At 40.7% G+C, this 20298-nt stretch overlaps 1 pseudogene; it reads right to left on the bottom strand.

Moving 5' to 3' along the window:
- Window positions 1–13157, bottom strand: part of LOC122149707 — a 28701-nt pseudogene extending 15544 nt beyond the window's left edge.
- Window positions 13158–20298: the final 7141 nt, after the last annotated feature.

Raw genomic sequence — 20298 nt, 5'->3', positions numbered from 1 at the left:
TGGCTTATGCACAAATAAATGAATGTGCAATAAAAGCTTGGAAAAAATTACCCACTACTGGAACTAGAACAGAGGAATTATCTAAAATAAGGCAAGGACCTGATGAACCTTATCAAGATTTCGTGGCTAGATTATTGAAGGCTGTAGGAAGGATAGTAGTTGATGGAGAAGCAGGAACGATTATTGTAAGACAATTGGCTTTTGAAAATGCTAATTCTGCATGTCAAGCAGCTGTTAGGCCTTGGAAGAAGACAGGAACTCTAGAAGATTATATTAGATTGTGTGCAGAAATTAGTCCAGCATATAGCCAAGGTGTAACTATGGCAGCAGCATTAAAAGGAATTTCCATACAGGATGTACATAAACAAATGTTAAAAAAGCCTTCTAAGAATGGAGTTTGTCATCAATGTGGAAAAGCTGGACATTTTAAAGTACAATGTCCACAAAATACTAAAAAGACTCCTGGAATATGTCCTAGATGTCATAAAGGTTTTCATTGGGCAAATGAATGTAGAAGTAAATCTGACAAATTTGGAAATTCACTTTCGGGAAACCGGAAGCGGGGCTTGCTGCAGCCCCATCAAACAATAGCGGCACTGCTTTGCAATGGCTCTGAGTGTCCCTCCCGTTCCCATCCTTTAACTTTTCTCTCATTTTTAACTCATTCTCTTACCCCCTGTTCTAGAATTGTCGTGCCGGCCGCGACATTGCCTGGAAGCCACGGGAGTGAGTTCAGTTTCAGACCTGAAGGATAACCAGGGGCCATAGTCTTGGGGGTCTCACCAGGCTCTAACAGACAAGTAAACTTGCTTTATTATTATTATTATTATTTTGAGTTTTGTTCCACATTGTTCCCTCTATCCAGGATCTTCTGCACTGAAAGGACTGTAATAGTTACAGATCAGATTGTCACATCTTTCTCCCACAGGGCTGCTGATAGGTTCTAACTGCTAACCTTTACATTAGCAGCTGAGTGCTGAACCACTGAGCCACCACGGCTCCTTAATTATTTTCCTTAGTTATTAGGGAAATGCAGTTTAGGACCACAATTAGATACTACTATTTTTTAGAATGGCTAAAATTAAGATTGATCATACCGAGTGTTAATAAAGTGGTGGAGAAACTAGAACTCTTATATGCTGCTGGTGGAAATATAAAGTAGAACTCCTAGGCATTGGAGTAAGAAATGAAAGTATGTTGTTATTGTTGTTAGGTGCTATCAAGTCAGTTCTGACTCCTATAGTGCAGCCTCTTGGATTATTTTCTCAATATAGATTGAATAGGTATAGTGAAAGGTTACAACCCTGATGCACACCCTTCCTGATTTTAAACCATGCAGTATCCCCTTATTTTTTTAAACAACAGCTTCTTGGTCTACATACCGTTTCCTCATGAGCACAATTAAGTGTTTTGAAATTCCCATTTTTTGCTATGTTATCCATAATTTTTTATGATCCACAAAGTCAAATGCCCTTGCATAGTCAATCAGCCAAGATCCATCTGACATCAGCAATGATATCCCTCATTCTATGCCCACTTCTGAATCCAGCTTGAACTTCTGGCAGTGTCCTGTCCATGTACTGCTGCAACCATTTTTTAACTATCTTTAGCAACATTTTACTTGCATGTGATATTAATGATATTGTTCAATATTTTCCACATTCTATTGGATTTCCTGTCTTTGGAATGGGCACAAATATGGATCTCTTCCAGTTGATTGGCCAGGTAGTTGTCTTCCAAATTTCTTGGCATAAAGAAGTAAGCACCTCCAGTGCTGCATCTGTTTGTTGAAACATCTCAATGGATATCGGTCAATTTCTGAAGCCTAGTTTTTCACCAATTCCTTCAGTGAAGCTTAGACTTCTTCCTTCACTACCATTGGTTCTTTCTTAACCATATACTACCTCCTGAAATGGTTTTTGGTGGCGAATTTTTTCAGAAGTGGATGGTCCATCTTTCTTCCCAGTCTGTCTTAGTCTGGAAGCTCCACTGAAACTTGTCCGCCATGAATGACTCTGCTGGTATTTGAAATAACTTCCAGCCTCACAGCAACCCACAAGTCATCACAGTATGACAAACTGACAGATCAGTGGTGGACTGTACGATTCTATTTCTATAAAATTCCTGAAATACAAATTAAGTTATAGTGACAAAAAGAAAATCAGTGGTTGCTGGGGGTGGGGATGAGGGTACAGCGAGGAGTGAGAGGGAAAAATTGCAAAGAGATACGAAACCTTAGGGAGTGATATGTATGTTCACTATCTTTTCAAGGTGATGGTTTCCCAGGTATATACATACATCAAAGTGTATTAATCTGTACACTTTAAAACTGTGCAGTTTATTGTGTCAGATATACTTCAATTAACTGTTTAGAAAGTGGCATGTCTCTGATTATCTGGGACTTCTAGTACAACCTTTTAATTTTTTAAATAGCATAAAGATTGTATGCATTTTTGTTTGGTTAATCTCAAAACATATGATAATTTTTATTGCTATTGTGACTTATATTTTAGTTCCTCTTTTCTCATTAAATATTTGTCTTAGTTGTTTAGTGCTGCTAGAACAGAAATACCACAAGTGGATAGTTTTAACAAACAGAATTTTATTTTCTCACAGTTCAGGAGGCTAGAAGTCTGGACTCAGGGTCCTGACTCTAGGGGATGGCTTTCTCTCTCTGTTGGCTCTGGAGGGAGACCCTTGTCTCTTTTAAGCTTTTGCTACTGGGCAATCTTCCTGTGGCCTGGCATCTCTCGTCCGCCATATCTGCTTGCTCTCTTGCTTGTTTAATCTCTTTTATATCTCAGAAGAGATTGACTCAAGACACACCCTACACTAACCTTACCTGATTAACATAACAAAGACAACCCATTCCCAAAGGGGATGATGACCACAAGTGTAGAGGTTAAGATTTACAACACAAATTTGTTGGGACACAACTCAATCTATAACAATATTGTATCACTTGTATCAGATATGTATGGCCACATAATAAACCACCCCAAAACTTTGTGAATAAATACAACATTTTATTGTTTGCAATTCTGGGAGTCATTGTTTTACAAAGCACTCGGTGGGAACTCTTTAACTGCTTTCTGGATGTCAGTTGGGATTACTGGACTGATTTAGAGGATTCAGAATGGCTGTATCCACATGTTTGAGGTCTTATGGAGAAACAAAGTCACTTCGCAAAGGGATGTAGACTCAGGAATGCATGATTCATTGGGGACCATTTTAAATAATTTATCACAGTAGTGAGAAGGAGCACTATTTTTTTTTTTTTCTTTTTTAAGTGATCATTTACCTGGTAACCTTGGTGAACTCTCTTATTATAAATATTTCCCTTCCCTTCCAATCCTTACATCTCTTACTTATTTTTCTTCCCTTTTAATAATGGCAAAATGTGCATGCAGTTTGCTCTCAGCTATTAACCTAAAGATTGGTGCTTTGAACCCACACATCAGCGTAACAGAACTGGCAATCTTTTTCTGTAAACATTACAGACAAGAAAACCCTTTGCATGGGGTCATTATGCTTTGGAATCAACTCAATGGCAACAAGTTGTTTTTTCTTTCTTTCTTTGTTTATAATAGGACAAAACTTCTAATACTATAATTAAAAGTAGCTTTGACAGTGGGCATCTTTGTCTTTCCCCATCTTCAAGCAAATGAGTGATTTTTTTTTTTTAGTAAAAATTGTGTTTTTCTATAGGTTTCAGAAGGTGACAAAGTAAAGGTATTCTATTCCTAATTTTCTGATAGTTTTTAAAGAGTGAACAATTCTCTTATGTTTACTAGAGTAGGCTTATTATTCAAATCTTTTTTTTACCTTTGCTTAACTTTTTGCTTGTTTGATATATAGCTTCTGAAAAGGGGTGTTTTTACACCTAGAAATGGTCATTTCTGTCATGCCAGCTATTAATTCCCATCTATTTGTGTCAAGCTGTGTTGTTAGGTGTGCACTCATGTTATAGGGGAGTCACGTCTGTTCTACTCTTCTTTACTGTGAAATGTTTCTCTTTGTCTCTTGGGATGTTTCCATTCATTTTGTCAGCTATTATTGAGCTGACTTCCCTGGTGTCCCTTTGGTTCATATTTGCCTGGTATATCTTTTCAACCTTCCATACCCTTTTATTTTAAATGTATCTCTTATAGAAAATGTTAGATTATTTAAAAAATCTGATTTGAGAATCATTTGGATGATGAATTTAACCCATTTACCTAAATTCTAATCACTAATATATTAGAACTTGTTTCTGCCATTTAATTTCATGTTTTTTCTTTACCATACTTTCATCTTTTTTCTTTTTTTCTCTTTTTCCACTTCCATTCAATAGAACAAATTTCCTTCTGCTGTTTGGAAACTTATATATTCTGTTTTTATTTGTCTGGGGTTTACCCCTCAGGTATTACTAATACCTATAGTTTCCTCCATTCAGTGTCTTTATTCATCAATATTTATTCTCCTCTAAAGAGAAAAAGAGCTCTGGTGGTATAGTGCCTAAGGCACTTGACTGCTAACCAGAAGGATGGCAGTTCAAACCCACCAGCCACTCCTCAGAAGGAAGACTGGGCAATCTACTTCCATAGTGATACTACCTCAGAAACCCAAGGAGGGGTTGGTATGAGTCAGATCCGACTTGAAGGAAATGAGTTTGTTTTTTGTTTGTCTAAAGAGAAATGTACTTAAGTGTGCTTCTTTAGCTCTAGTCTTTTTCTTACTGCTATTGGTATTTGTCTGCAGTTTGAGTTATGGTTTATTATATGCTTCTTAATTTTTCTTTTTTGGTCATCATTTATTTAGGTAACAATGAACTGGATTAACTTATTTCCATGCCTTATATCTTGCTTTGTTTTCCAGTAATGTCTTCAAAAAGTCTTTGTGTGGGAAGCTTTCTGACAGTCACTGAAACCGTTGCCATTGAGTCAGTCTGACTCATAGTGACCCTATAGAACCAATTAGAACTGCCCCATAGGGTTTCCAAGGCTGTAAATCTTTATGGAAGCAGACTGTCACATCTTTCTCCCACACAGTGGCTGGTGGGTTCAACCCACCAACCTTTCAATTAGTAGCTGAGTGCTTAACCACTGGGCCACCAGGTCTCCTTGCGAGTTGTCTTGAAGGCCTGAAAATATCTTCAGTTGACTCCTTCATTTGCAAGATAGATTAGCTGGATGTAAAATTCTACGTTCAAACTCCTTTCAGCAATTTGAAAACATTTCTCTTGTGTGTTGTGTTATCTTGTGTTCTATTGAGGATTCAGCCTAATTCTTAGTCCATTAGAGATAGTCTGCTTTTCTCTTTGGAGAGCTCCCTAAAAGAAAGGTCTTTGTTTTGCTCATGACTCTTTGTCTCTAATGCCTAGATCAGTGCCTGACCCAAAGGAGTCCCTCACTCAAGATTTGCTGGATGAATGAATGCTATACCATTCTGCCATCAGGATTAGTTATTGGCAGTCATGTGCTTACACACATGATGAGCAGGGTAGGCAGTTATGATGTGAAGAAATCCACCTCTCGGCCCAACTAGCCTTTCTATCCTTATAATGCTCAATTGAGATCATGGCGCCCTGTTTCAATCTTAGGGTTCTAGAAACAGAGCACCATAAGCAAGAATTAAAAGGAATTCTCTCTATATCCTTTTCTCCAACTCAGGGATTTATCATTTTAGCAACTCCTTCCCCTACAGTCATTTCCTGCTTATTCTCTGTGTCTGCTTTAAGAATAATATGTATCATCGAAGTGAACAGTGAATAATAGGAGCTGGGGAGATGGCTGAGGAAGATAGAGGATTGGTCTGGCAGTTATTAGAGCATCTCAGGGAGGACTTATGTTAATAATTTACCTTCCTGAAATTCTACTCTAACATCAGGTCTCTTCTAAGTATTTCCTTCTAGCTGAAATGCACCTCCTTCTTGGCCTGCTCAACACATACTTGATTTTCAAGATGCAGACCAGACATCACCACCTAAGATAACAATTTGGAACACATCTATGCACCAAGAAAAATAGGTTCCATTTCCCTCATGTGATAACATTTGGAAAAGACACCAGGGAAAGCATTGTCTGACCTCCACCCAGTGCAGGCAGCTCCTCTCTAGCAGTGGCTATCAAGACCGACTGCCCCGGGCCAATTAAATCAGAATCCCTGGAAGTTGGGCTCAGGTATCAGTAATTTGTGAAAGCTTCCCAGATGATATTTCTGTGCAGGCAAGATTGAGAACTCTGCTCTAGCATACCTGACAGGTAGAGATACATCCAAGAGGCAGCCCAGTGTAGGGTCATATAACACATAATACAACGACTCCAGGATTTTAGGTTCCAAACCCACCAGCCACTCCTTGGAAGGAAGGTGGGACAATTTATTTCCGTAGTGATACCCCCTCAGAAACCCATCTATGACTCCACAGCACATAACAACAAGCTAAAGCTGGAGACTTATGAGGAGTGTGACCATGGGCACATTAACACCTCTATGCTTCTGCAAAGCGGGGATGATAAAAACATCAAGCTCTTAAGGTTATTGTGTGGATTACAGGAGAGAATCAGTGTTCAACACTTAGCACAATGGCTGGTATGTAGTTAATATTCAACGTAGTTGCCAGCCTCCAAGATGGCCCTTACTGATTCTCACCACCTAGAAGTCCCTTCCCACAGTAATGTAGAAAATTGCATCATGGCAGCTGCCTCCTTGCTGTCTTTCATGGATCCCTTGCTCGCAGGGAAGCCAACTGCCATGTTGTGCAGTCAATCAAATAGGCCTAAGGAGAGGACCATATGGGAAGAACTGAAGCCTCCTGCCAACAGCCATGTGAATGAGCCACTCACTTGGAAGCAGACCCTCCAGTTCCAATCAAGCCTTCAGATGACAGTAGTCACGTCTTCACTACAACTTCCCAAGCTTGAGCCATTCAACTAAACCATTCCTGACCCACAGAGACTGTGTGAATAATAAATATTTATTGTTGTTGCAGGTTGCTAAGCTTCGTGGTAACTTATCACACAGCAAAAGGTGACTGAAACACTCAATAAATGTGACTGTTGTCATTATTATTATAAGGTACTTCCTAATCTTGAGCTGAAATCCACCTTCTTGCAATCCTCACCCTCTTTTCCAGTTCTGTTTTTGTGAACCACATAGAAAGAATGGAATCTCTTTTCCATATGGTGAAAATGTTTGGCAACAGTTTTCATGCCATCGATTTAATTCATCAGACATTAGATGAAGAAAAACCATTTTCCCAGGCACTTGGGATACAAAGATAAACAAGGCAGGGCCCTTGTTCAGCCACATACTTAAATCATCACTCTGGGTGGGAGAAGCTATAATGAAGAAATCTGTCTTCCAGATGCAGGGGGTGGGGGAGCTGACTGAAGGCATGGTTGGTTCTACTTAGGGAGCTGAAGGAAGGCTTCTCAGAAGTAGCAGCATAAGCTGAGAGCCCAAGGGGTGGGTGTTCCTGGGTGATGTAAATGGTTAAGCACTGGGCTACTAACCAACATACTGGTGGTTCAAACCTACCCAGAAGCACCTTGGAAGAAAGGCTTGGCAATCTGCCTCAGAAAGATCACAGACATGAAACCCTATGGAGCAGTTTCATTCTGAAACACATAGGGTCACCATGAGTCAGGATCAACTTGATGGCAACTATTTTTTGTTTGTTTGTTTTTTGAAGGGAGTTCACCAGGTAGATAGGAGGGAATGTCTTCCCAGCAGAAGTTATAGGCAAGGCACAGCCAGCTACCTAGAGGGAGTGAGTAGTTGGACCTGTGAGCTCAGGACCATAATCACAGGGGATATCAAGCTCAATTGGCATAACACACTACACAAAATATTGTTCCACATCCTACTTTGGCAAGTAGCAACTGGGATCTTAAAAGTTTGCAAGCAGCCATCTAGATGCAACAATGGGTCTCTCCTCGTCCAGAGCAAAAAAGAATGAAGAAAACCAAAGATTCATAGAAACAATTAGTCCAAGCGACTAGTACACTATGCAATCTTCAGCCTATACGACTATGAGACCAGAAGAACTAGATGGTGCCCAGCTACCACTGTCAACTACTTGGAGGGGGATCTATGTAGGAGATCCTGGATAGAGTGGGAGAACAATGTGGAACAAAACTCAAAATCATTTAAAAAAAAGGGACCAGTTTTGCTGGTCTGATAGAGCTTGGTGGAACCACTGAGACTATGGCCCCTAGCTAGCTGCCTTTCAGGTCTGGAATTGAACCCACAACTGTGGCTTCCAGCCAAACATAAGACAGGCATATGAGCTGAACACTTACATTAGGTAGACACACTCCTTGGAGAGATCAATCATGGGAGAATAGAAGGCCTGTATATGCATAGGGAGACAGCTCAGGGGGCAGGAGTGCATGGGAGGGAAGGACACAGGGAAGAAGTTACTATGGGAGGAAGTGGGAGGGGAGCTATTGTGTTATGGTAAAGTAAAGTCAATGTCATGAGACAAAGTGTATGTGAGCTGCTGTACAGAAATTGAATTTGCTCTGTAAATGTTCACCCAAATCACAATTAAAAAAAAAAAAAAAAAAGAAGAAGAAGTTATAGGCAAGAGATTCCCTACTACCTTTATACCCAAACACTTTTTCTCCAGCCCACTCAATTCCTTTTCCTCTCATCCTCCCTTTCACCCAGTTTTGGTTGTCCCCGCCACTACCAATATTGGTAACTTCACTCAGGACATACTCTTTCCTCTCACAATGCTGTGTCCAAAAACAAAAACCAAACTCACTGCCATCGAGGTAGTTCCGACTCATAGCGACACCTCCTTGGGTTTCTGAGGCGATATCTCTATGGAAGTACATTGACCAATTTTCCTTTTGAGAAGTGGCTGGTGGGTTTGAATTGCCAGCCTTTTGGTTAGCAGTCAAATGCCTTAAGCACTACGCCCCCAGAGCTCCTATAGTGTGTCCAGGCAGAGCCAAACCTCCTTCAGGGTGGTCTTGCCAGCACAGAATAGCATCAGCTATCACCTTCTCTTTTCTGGAATCTACACTTGTCCAGGCTTGCCTGGGGTTTTTTGGCACCCACATCCCACAGCTGACTCATGCTGGACCTATATGCAGCAAGGCTGCTAAATCATTTTTCACACGTGCTCCTGTTAAACCACATCTCCCCTAGCTTTGTACTTCTGCTGTTGTTTTGTTTTTACAATTTCTCACGGGTATTCTGAAGTCCAATAATTTAATCTACACAAACTGCTAATCTCAGCTCCCGGGTGGCAGGGACCACATGGAAGACAACAGTGCTACAAAACCCACTTTAGAACACGCCCTGGAGACAGAAACCCTCCGTCATTCTAAGGCCATTGTGGTTTGGAGTGATTCAGACTCATGGCAGCCTGAAGCAGCCTTCAAAGATCTCACTGGATAAGAGACTGTCTAGGATTTGAAGATGCCTTCTTTGAAGGGAAAGCTGTGAGCAGGGTGTGGAGTGTGGTGCTTAGCAGGAGCTGAGCAGGCAGGAGGAAATTGGAAGGGGATGTTTGTCCGGTTGCCCACGGCTCCCACCTTCCCTGGTTAGAGAGAATTGGGCCATTGTCTGGGTGGAACACTTGGCTTGTTGATCTTCTTAGCCTTGGCCTGGTACAAGGTTTCACTCAATTTCTCTTCCACCCCAAAAATGACTGCAGGATGAGGTCGACCTGCCTTTGGCAAGTGTCCACTGTTTCTATGTATGCTGCACTCTCCCCCTGTCTAGTTCTCTGCCTCTTTCCCCATCACTGACTTCTAACAGAAAATTAGAGTAAGCTTCCCCTTTTGCTTCATGAAAAGCAGCATCCATTCATTCAACTACCATTTGCTGAGTACTTAATATGTGCCAGGCATTGTTCTAGGTACTAGTGATCCTACTGTGAAAGACACAGTTCCTGACATTAAGAGGGCATGGGGAAGTCCAACAGCAAGAGAGGCAGCACAGAGGAGGATGGGAGCACCCAGAAGTGGCATCTGACCCAGGCTGGGGAGGGATTAGAAAAGGTTTCTGGAGGAGGAAACATACAGGCTGATGTGAAAGACAGAGTAAGAGTTAGCCAGGAAGAATAATTATGATCACTTTAATTAAGGGCATCTCTGAGTGATGTGGATGGTCAATTCACTCAGCTGCTGCAAGGTTGGATGTTTAAGTCCCACTCAGAGGCCCCTCAGAAGAAAGGCCTGGTGATCTCCTTTAGAAAAATCACCCATTGAAAACGTAGGGAGCACAGTTGTACTCTGACACACAAGGGGGCCGTTAGTTGGCGTCAACTCAATGGCAATGGTTTCTGTTATTTATTAAGCATATTCTATGTGCTAGGCATTGTGCTAAAATATTACATATCTGTCATTACATTTAATCCTCACCACGCCAATAAGCAGCTATTGTGATTATTTCAACTTCATAGATGAAGAAAGGTCAACTTGTTCAAGGCTTCCCTAAGAACAAATGGCAGGCCACCTCTTAACCAAGTAATAAACTGGCCTATAAAATAAACAATAACACCAATGAGGAATGTAATCCTTCGAACAATCAACTGTATGAGACCAAAAGTGCAACATTTGCCCAAAAACAAAGATGAGAAGGCAGAAAGGGGTAGGGAAACTGGATGAGTGGGAACAGGAAACCCAGAGTGGAAATGGGAAGAGGAATTCCAGCAGCCAGAGAGGTACATTGCAGAGATTGCAAGCAAGGTCTCAGAATAATTTGTGTATGAATCATTGAACAGAAAACTAATTTCACCTAACACACCACAAAACGTTTTAAAAAAAGGCAGAAGCGAGATCTGGGCTCATGTTTTCCTAACTCTGGAGTCCATTTCTTTTACCCAGGGCTGTGGTGTATGGATGTACGGGTTGTACATTGCACAATTCCAGCAGTGGCCCTGTTCTTAATAATGCATATCATGCATGCGAAGAGAATCCAGGCAGAAGAAGCTTCCTTTGTAGAAATATGAGAAAACAATCTCTAATTGGGGAATCTCTAATTGGGGAATTTACGATACAGCCACTTCAGGGGCTAAGGAACTCCTTAAAGACCCACATCTCATCCACACCTTCTGTGACTGGTTATGAAATTAGCTGCCAGTGTCTTGGAAAATCTGGAGCTTTGCTTGTTGTAGAGATCCGATTCTTCCTTCGTACAGAACTGTGGCACTCTCAGCAGGATGCACTGTGGATGAACACAGTTTTCTTCTGAGCTGTTAGCCACAAATATATTCAAAGAAATAGGACGCAAAAGGCCCCAGGTCTCCAAACTGCTCCATGTTCTACAAATAGTCAACCATCTTCTTATGCTTGGCACCAAATATAACCTGACAAATCAGTTAGACATTTGAGTCACCTTAAGTTCTTTGTGTGACTAATTCAGATAGAATGAGCCGCCCAAGGAGCAGACAGAATGAATGCCTACAGTATACCAGGCACCCTGCAAACACAATTCCTTTGCTTCTCACAACTTCATGAGGCAAATATTATCATTACCCTCAACTTTGAAGAATGAGGTTCAGAGATATTGAGTAACTTAACCTAAAGTTGCAAGTGTAATTAAAAAAAAAAAAAAGGAAACAAACACATATACAAAGAATTATACAGTTTTCAAGGCTGTGCCTTTTGGAAGCAGACTGCCAGGCCTGTCATTCAAGGTGCCTCTGGGTTGGTTCAAACCCATGACCTTTCTGTTATGAGTTGAATGCTTAACCATCTGCCACCCAGAGACTCCAAAACATGTGTAATAAGCAGTTGCAATTCTACCCAAGTCTCTCTGGTACCATAGCCCTAACACTTTGATCCTAATGTCAGCCCTCAATGAGTACCCAGAAGAGGGCAGAAAAAAGCTTGGATGCTTCATAAACCATCTGAGAGCACTTATTTGGCAAGTTTTTTTTTTTTCTCTCTCTCTTATTTCCTCACGTATTTTTTCTAGAACCTATGTCATCACTCTCAGAGCTCAGGGACCCCTCTCAGGGGATGATACTGTTTTGAGACATGATTCCATCAGGACCTTTTTCTCTCTGAATAACCATCTGGTGCTGATGGAGAGTGTTAAGTGTTTTTTTTCTGGAATTGACTTGTCTCCAGGGGTCTTTTTGTCAAAATAATTTCCTGTATTAAATAGAACCCTTGGTTGTACCTGACTGTCTACCTTAAGAGTCAGTGGCTGGGATTTATTAGAAATGTATGGGGCCAATAAGAGAATCTGAAAAACATTGTAATAATTGAGAACAAGAACCAGAGGAGAAAATGTTAGTTCTTCAGCATACTGCTATCAGATATATTAGTTCCTGCTTTTTTTTTCATGTGCTGAGGAAAGAGCATATGTTTGGACCAGCTTGAGTTACCTGCATGGAGAACAAGGCATGATGCCTGACAATCCTACTAAGACTTCAGGCAAAGGGCAAGGGGTGGTTCCCCAAAGCAAAATCAAGGTAAATGATATCTGGAGAAAGGGGAATAGAAGCTGGGCAGGCAAAAACAATTGCTGTTTCAGAATGTTCCTTTCTCCAGAAATATTAGACTGAATTATTTAAATGTATGGGAGGTTTGAAAATTAATATTTTAAAAGAAATGTACTAAATGCAATGTGGTATCCTAGACTCAATTCTGGAATAGAAAGAGGACTTTAATGGGAAAATTGGTGAAACTTTAAGTCTGTAGTTTATTGCAAACCTTGGGTGATGCCAACAGCCCTTGGCTGCTAATCAGAAAGTTGGAGCTTGGAGTCCATTTGAAGGTGCCTTGGCAGAAAGTCCTGGCCATCCACTTCTGAAAAACCAGCCATGGAAAATCCTATGGAACACAGTTCTACTGTGATACACAAGGAGTCATCATGAGTGAGAAATGACTTGATGACAACTTATTAATGTTAATTTCTAAATTCTGACAAATAGTCAATGGTTATGCAAGATGTTAACATTAAGGGAAGCTGGGCTAAGAGTAAATGAGAACTCTTTACAGCATCTTTTGTAAATTTTCTGCAAATTTAAAATTATTTTTTAAAAATTTTAAATAACTTAATTATGAACGATTTTTAAAATAATATCCAGTTCACAACATATAAATCAATTTTCTATATTTCATAAAATGAATGATAAACGTATTACCTACTGGAAATTCCAGTTTGATCAGGTTTTCACCACAACCTGGGTCCCAAGTTCCCACTTCCATGTTAGTCCAGCCAATTGAACAGCCTAGTCTAAATCCGCTCAAACTCAGAACTGATTAAATTAAAAATAGCCAAATATGGGCCAATCAGATATTATCTGCCTCCTGATGTAATGTAAGATGACGTATACCATATCTTGGGAGCTCTGGTAGTGTAGTGCCTAAGGCACTTGACTGATAACCAGAAGGCTGGCGGTTCAAACCCACCAGCCACTCCTCGGAAGGAAGGTTGGGCAATCTACTTCCATAGTGATACTGCCTCGGAAACTCAAGGAGGGGTCACTATGAGTCAGGTCTAACTGGATGGTACATAACAACAACAACAACCATATCTTGTGTGAAATAATATTGCTCAAAATGTTTAATCTGGAAAGAGAACCTACAGATTGGGAAAAATATTTGGCAATGACATATCTGACAAGGGACTTATCTCTAAAATTTATAGAAGTACCTAAAGCACAATTAAAAAAAAAAAAAGATAAACATAAAAATAAAATAAAATTTAGAGAAAACTCTAACAACTCAACAACAAAAAGACAAATAATCCAATTAAAAAATGGCCAAAATACATGAATAGATACTTCACCAAAAGGATATTCAGTTAGTCAACAAACACATGAAGAAATGTTCACGATCATTAGCCATTAGAGAGATGCAAATCAAAACAAGGAGATACCATCTTGCCTCAGCACTAGTAGCAAACTTCAACAAGACAGAGAAAAACAAATGCTGGTGAAGATGTAAAGAGATTGGGACTCTCATAAACTGCTGGTGGGACTGTAAAATAATACAACCACTGTGGAAAGCAGTATGGAGATTCCTTAAAAATTTGGAATTAGAAATACCATATAATCCAGCCATTCCATTACTAGGTATATATACTAAAGAAGTGAGAGCCAGGACAAGAGCAGATATATGCACACCCATGTTCATCACAGCACTAATAGCCAAAAGATGGAAACAACCTAGGTGCCCATCAACAGAAGAATGGATAACCAAACTATGGTACATACACATAATGGAATACTATGCAACCCTAAAGAATAACACAGAATCTACAAAACACTGCATAATGTGGATGAACTTGGAGGACATCATGCTGAGTGAAGTAAGTCAATCACAGAAGGACAAATATTGTATTAGTCCATTATTGTAAAAAGTCAGGGAAAGGTTTACGTATGGAAGGAAATTTTCTTTGTTGGTTACGAGGGGTGGGAGGGGAGGGAAAGGGAGGAAACACTGTTAGATAGTTAGAGAAAAGTATTGATTTGGGTAAAGAGAAGGGTGACGTACCAAATGTGAGTGATCAACACAGTGGCATTGAGGAAGAAGTAGTCATAGAGAGGTGCATGGAAGGTACAGATAACAAAGATGAACTCCTTTGCACATACAGTAGTGTGCTGTCAGTGAAGGCAAACATGGGTGGATAGATGGGTGGATAGGCTAAACTATTAGATATGTCTATGCAGGGGGGAGTGTGCCCATGACCATGTATAGGTTTGGCAGACAATGTTTCTACAACTATATTTGTATGTTCTATAAGAATTCCAGGTATATAGTAGAGCTGACCAAGGACAAGACTGTAGTCACTTCTTGGCCACAGTCAGCTACCCAGAGAGAGCAAGTAGTTGGACCTGTGGGTTCAGGACCATCGTCACAGGGGACATCAAGCTCAATTGGCAGAACATACTACACAAAAGCATTGTTTCACATCCTACTTTGATGAGTAGCAACTGGGACCTTAAAAGCTTGTAAGTGGCCTTCTAGATGCAACAATGGGTCTCTCCTCATCCAGAGCAAAGAAGAATGAAGAAAACGAAAGATGCACAGAAACAATTAGTCCAAGAGACTGGTACACCATGTGATCCTCAGCCTATATAACTATGAGACCAGAGCTTGATGGTGCCCAGCTACCACTGTCAACCACTCAGAATGTGATCAGTGCAGAAGATCCTGGATAGAGTGGGAGAACAATATGGGACAAAACTGAAAATCACTAAAAAAAAAAAAAAAAAACCCAGTTTTGCTGGTCTGATAGAGCCTGGTGAGACCCATGAGACTACGGCTCCTAGTTAACTCTTCAGGTCAGGAACTGAACTCACTCCTGCGGTTTCGAACCAAACAATAGACAGGCATATGGGGTGAACATTTACATCAGGTAGACAAACTCCTTGGAGCAATCAATCATGGGAGAACAGAAGGATTGTGTTTGCACAGAGAGATAGCTCGGGGGGCAAGAGTGCATGGGAGAGAAGGACACAGGGAAGAGGTAACTATGAGGAGGAAGAGGGAAGAGAGCTGTTGCATTGTGGGAAATTGCAGTCTATGTCATGAGACAAAATGTATGTGAACTGCTGTGTGGAAAATGAATTTGCTCTGTAAACTTTCAACCAAATCACAATTAAAATTTTTTAAAAAGTAAATATGAGGTTCTCTTTCTTTTTTTAAAAAATTGTTTTGTAATTTGGGTAAAAGTTTACAGAACAAATTCACTTTCCATTCAGCAGCTCACATACACTTTGTCTCATGACATGGACTACAATTTACCACAATGCAACAGCTCTCTTTCCACTTTCTCCCCATAGTTACCTCTTTCCTGTATACTTCCCCTCCCATGCACTCCTATCCCCCACCCCAAGCCGTCTCTCTGTGCATACACAACCCTTCTATTCTCTCATGATTGATCTCTCTAAAGAGTGGATCTACCTAATGTAAATGTTCAGCTCATATACCTGTCTTATATTTGGTTGGAAGCCACAGGAGTGGGTTCAATTCCAGACCTATGGGCCATAGTCTGGGCCATAGTCTCAGTGGTTCCATCAGGCTCTATCAGACCAGCAAACCTGGTCCCTTTCTTCTTTTTTTTAAATCATGTTGAGTTTTGTTCCACATTGTTCTCCTACTCTATCCAGGATCTCCTACATAGATCCTCCTCTGAGTGGTTGACAGTGGTAGCTGGGCACTATCAAGTTCTTCTGGTCTCATAGTCGTATAGGCTGAGGATCGCATGGTCTACCAGTCACTTGGACTAATTGTTTCCATGTGTCTTTGATTTTCTTCATTCTTCTTTGCTCTGGATAAGGAGAGACCTATTGTTGCATCTAGATGGCTGCTTGCAAGCTTTTAAAATCCCAGTTGCTACTCAGCAAAGTAGGATGTGGAACAGTGTTTTTGTGTAGTATGTTATGCCAATTGAGCTTGATGTCCTCTAAGACTATGGTCCTGAGCCCACAGGTTCAACTACTGGCTCCCTGTGAGGTTCTTTTGAGAAGTTTGACCATGAGGGGGAGCAGAAAAATGAGGAAGTAGGAGCTAAAAGGAGTCAAGGGAGGGCTTTTTTCCCCGATCTTAGTTTCCAGTCTTTCTTTAGCTGGGTATCAATAAAATCTTCAGCCAGCTGTGGATAAACGAAAGTCTTCTTTCCTTTTCCAGTTCTGCATCATTTGTGTTTTTTTGTGTGTATATGATGTTGCCATGTCCAATATTTGAATGTTTCTTCCTTGTATCAGGAGTTTTCATTGTATCTGCAGAGTAGTTTGTCTGATGGGCTATCTGTTCCATAAATGTTTACTGAAATAATAATAATAAAAAGTCAGTGCCATGAATAAAGAGAGGAAGTGATATTCTGGATTAAAAGAGCTCTAAGAGCAAGACTGGGACTAAGGTTAGGTGAGTGAGGCACTCACTTTATGCTCAAAATTTAAGGGGATGCCGAAAATCTTGGTAATCAAGATAAATAATATTTTTTAAAAAAATAAAAAGCAACCTCAGAAAATGAACAATGACCAAAATATCAAAATCTTAAGTGCAGATAATACGTTTGCACAGACCTGCCTCACTCATTTCACCCTAACCTCATCCCTGGGATTAGTCTCAGTAAAACTTTATTTACATAGTCCACAGGACTAATAGCCCACATGAACCACAATCAGGAAGACACAAACCAGAAAAACTAGATGGTGCCTGCTACCAGTACTGGCCCTTCTCATCAGGAACCCAATAGAAGTCCCAGATAGAATGGGAGAAAAATGTAGAACAAAATTCAAATTCCTGTAAAAGTTCAGCCCTACTGGACTGACAGAGACTAGAGGAACCCTCAAGACTATCACCCTAAGATAACTTTGCACTTGGAACTAATGTTATTTCTGGAGGTCACCTTTCAGCCGAATAATAGATTGGCTTATGAAATAAACAATATGACCTGTGAGGAATGTGTTCCTTTCAACAATCAGCTCTATGAGACCAAACAGTTAACTTTACTCAGAAGTGAAGATGAGAAGGCAAGGAGGGGATGGGAAGCTAGATCAATGGAAGCAGGACAGAATGGAAATAATGAGAATGCTGACACATTGTGAAAATTGTAACCAATGTCACAGAAGAACTTGTATAAAAATTGTTAAATGGAAACCTAATTTGCTATGTAAACTTTCACCTAAAACACAATAAAATATTATTTTTTTAAAATTAATTAATTAAAAAATGTTATTTATAAAAAACAGACAGCTGGCCTGCTATCGCCTTTAGTGTCTTTTTGAGCTTGATCTTCACAGAGAGCAATGGATAGCTACGGTGGAGGTGTTTTAGTATAGCCATTTCAGAGGTCCCCAAATATTTTATAAAGAGGAATATGACACTAAAGCCTCCATTTTGACTCCACAGAACTGCCTGCTGCCCTCAGCCACACCTGGCCAATGTCCACTCACATCACCCATTTGGCCACTGCATGATTCACACAGGAGGTAAACACAGATCTGGCAGGTGAGCAGCAGCCAGGCCAGGTGCACGGAAATCCCACAGAGGCAGGAAGTGTTCACGCTGTGTCATGTTATGATGATAGTGTAGCTAACAACAGTCCAAAGGCAACCGCTTACCTATGTGGCTCTGGCCTCTCAGTCAGGTGGGGATGGTTCTCCCAACGTGGAGCCTGAGGCAGTCTCAGGCGTGGGCAGCTTTAATTGGAGGAAATGGCTGCAGGCTCTTGATAAGGGAGCTTCTCCCATGTCGGTCGGAAACTCACCTTCTAAAGCCAAAATTTTAAAGAATTATATATATAATTTATGCTAAAGGATGACTTGTAAATGCACTTCTGGGATTTTTCTACTCTCAGCTAGAGAACTGAAATATAGTCTAAATTGTGTTTAGATCATTGTAAGGAGTTCTGGTGGCATAGTGCCTAAGGCATTTGACTGCTAACCAGAAGTCTGGTGGTTCAAACCCACCAGCCTCTTATTGGAAGGTAGATTGGGCAATCACCTCTGTAGAGATACTGCCTCAGAAACCCAAGGAGGGGTGGCTATGAGTTGAATCTATTCGACAGCAGTGAGGTGTTTTTTTTTCCCCTCAACCAAGAATGGACTATATACACATTTGGAATGCACAGTCCTATGTCAATTTCCAGATGTTATAGAGGTGCAGAGATGAGTATAGTCTGGGTTGTACTATACACAGTGCATAAGAACATAGGTTCTGCAGTGAAATAAGCTTGAGTTCAAATCTTGGCTCTGCCACTGACTAGCTGGGTGATCCTTTACATATTCCTTATCTCCTCTGGGTGTCATTTCCTCATCTATAAAATGGGGATAATACTCATAAATTTGTTACAAGGATTAAAGGAGATGATAGTTGTAAAAGACTCAGCACAGTGCCTGGGATGGGTAGTTGCATGATGAATTTTGGCTATGATGATGATGATGATTCTTAACTGAGAAATTTGTCATCTCATGGGCCCTGACTCACATGTGCTAGTTCTTCCCAAATTGCCAAGGGATAGGCAATTCATAAGAAAAAGGAATCATCTACATGGAGTCTAACACATGGAGAGCCAAGGCATGTGTACGTTTGTTATTCATTTAACCAACAAGACTCATAGATATTATTGGGCTCTTATTTTGTGCCAAGGCTTCACTGAGTATAACTTCAGTGATATCTAAAGGGGGGTGGTGAAATAAAAGTTCGATCTGTAAAAAGTATATACTCTTTAAGAGCCATCTTCTTTGTTTATCAAATGATCTTCTGAATTCACTTTCTCAGGGACCTTCAGGACAAGAAGGATATACTCTGTAAGTATGATTATTGTGAGTCATTCCCCTGATTCTGGACTTCCGTGAGTGAATGGGAAACTTCCATGAGGGAACCTGTGAAACTTGCAAAGACCAGGACCAGATCTAACACTGAATTTTGACCCCCCTAAGAAGACCTCTGGTAGCATAGTGGCTAAGGCACTTGACTGCTCACCAGAAGGCTGGCGGTTCAAACCCACCAGCCACTCCTCGGAAGGAAGGTTGGGCAATCCTACTTCCGTAGTGATACTGCCTCGGAAACCCAAGGAGGGGTCGCTATGAGTCGGGGCCGACTCGACAGCAAACAACAACAACAACAAGAAGCAGACAAGGTCCCTGGGTATTGCAAACTGTTCAACAAAAAGTTGGCAATTTGAATCCACCCAGTGGCACTGTGAGAGAAAGACTGGGTGATCTGCTTTCCTAAAGTGCCAGCCATTGGAAACTCTATGGAGTACAGGTCTGTTCTGACACACGTCGCCATGAGTTGGGATTGACTTAACAGTTTGTTTTTTGGGGTTTAAAAGTAGACAGCCTGTGAGACCTACCTGGTGCAGGTGAACACATACACACACACACAAGTATTTTTTGAGCACATACTATGTGCTAGGTACTAGGCTAGGCATAAAGCATACAATAGTCAAATAGATGGGCCCTATTTTCTTTTTTTTAATTTTATTTGGATTTGGGTGAAGATTTACAGAGTAAATTCATTTTTCATACAGCAGTTCACATATACTTTGTCTCATGTCATTGACCAAAATTTACAATGATGTCACTTTAGTTTTATATATTTCACTGTACACAAATTATATTTCAATAAAATGTACTTAAAAATGAAAAGAAAAAGGAATTTCTTTTCTGGGAAACAAGTGCCCCAGTGGGTCCAAAAGGGGCCCCTGGGGCTGCCCCACCCAGGAGCTCCTGGTGACTGTGACCCCACCCAGCTGATGGGCTGTGCATAAGACATCACTAGGTAGGGATGGGGAGCTCTGGTGGCGTAGTGCCTAAGGCACTTGACTGCTAACCAGAAGGCTGGCGGTTCAAACCCACCAGCCACTCCTTGGAAGGAAGATGGGGCAATC

Source organism: Orycteropus afer, unplaced genomic scaffold, assembly GCF_000298275.1.
Source record: "Orycteropus afer afer isolate SDZICR_OR568_19922 unplaced genomic scaffold, OryAfe1.0 scaffold00042, whole genome shotgun sequence".
Taxonomy (NCBI): domain Eukaryota; kingdom Metazoa; phylum Chordata; class Mammalia; order Tubulidentata; family Orycteropodidae; genus Orycteropus; species Orycteropus afer.
Note: the sequence above shows the minus strand (reverse complement) of the source record. Positions and strands in the feature narration are given on the sequence as shown.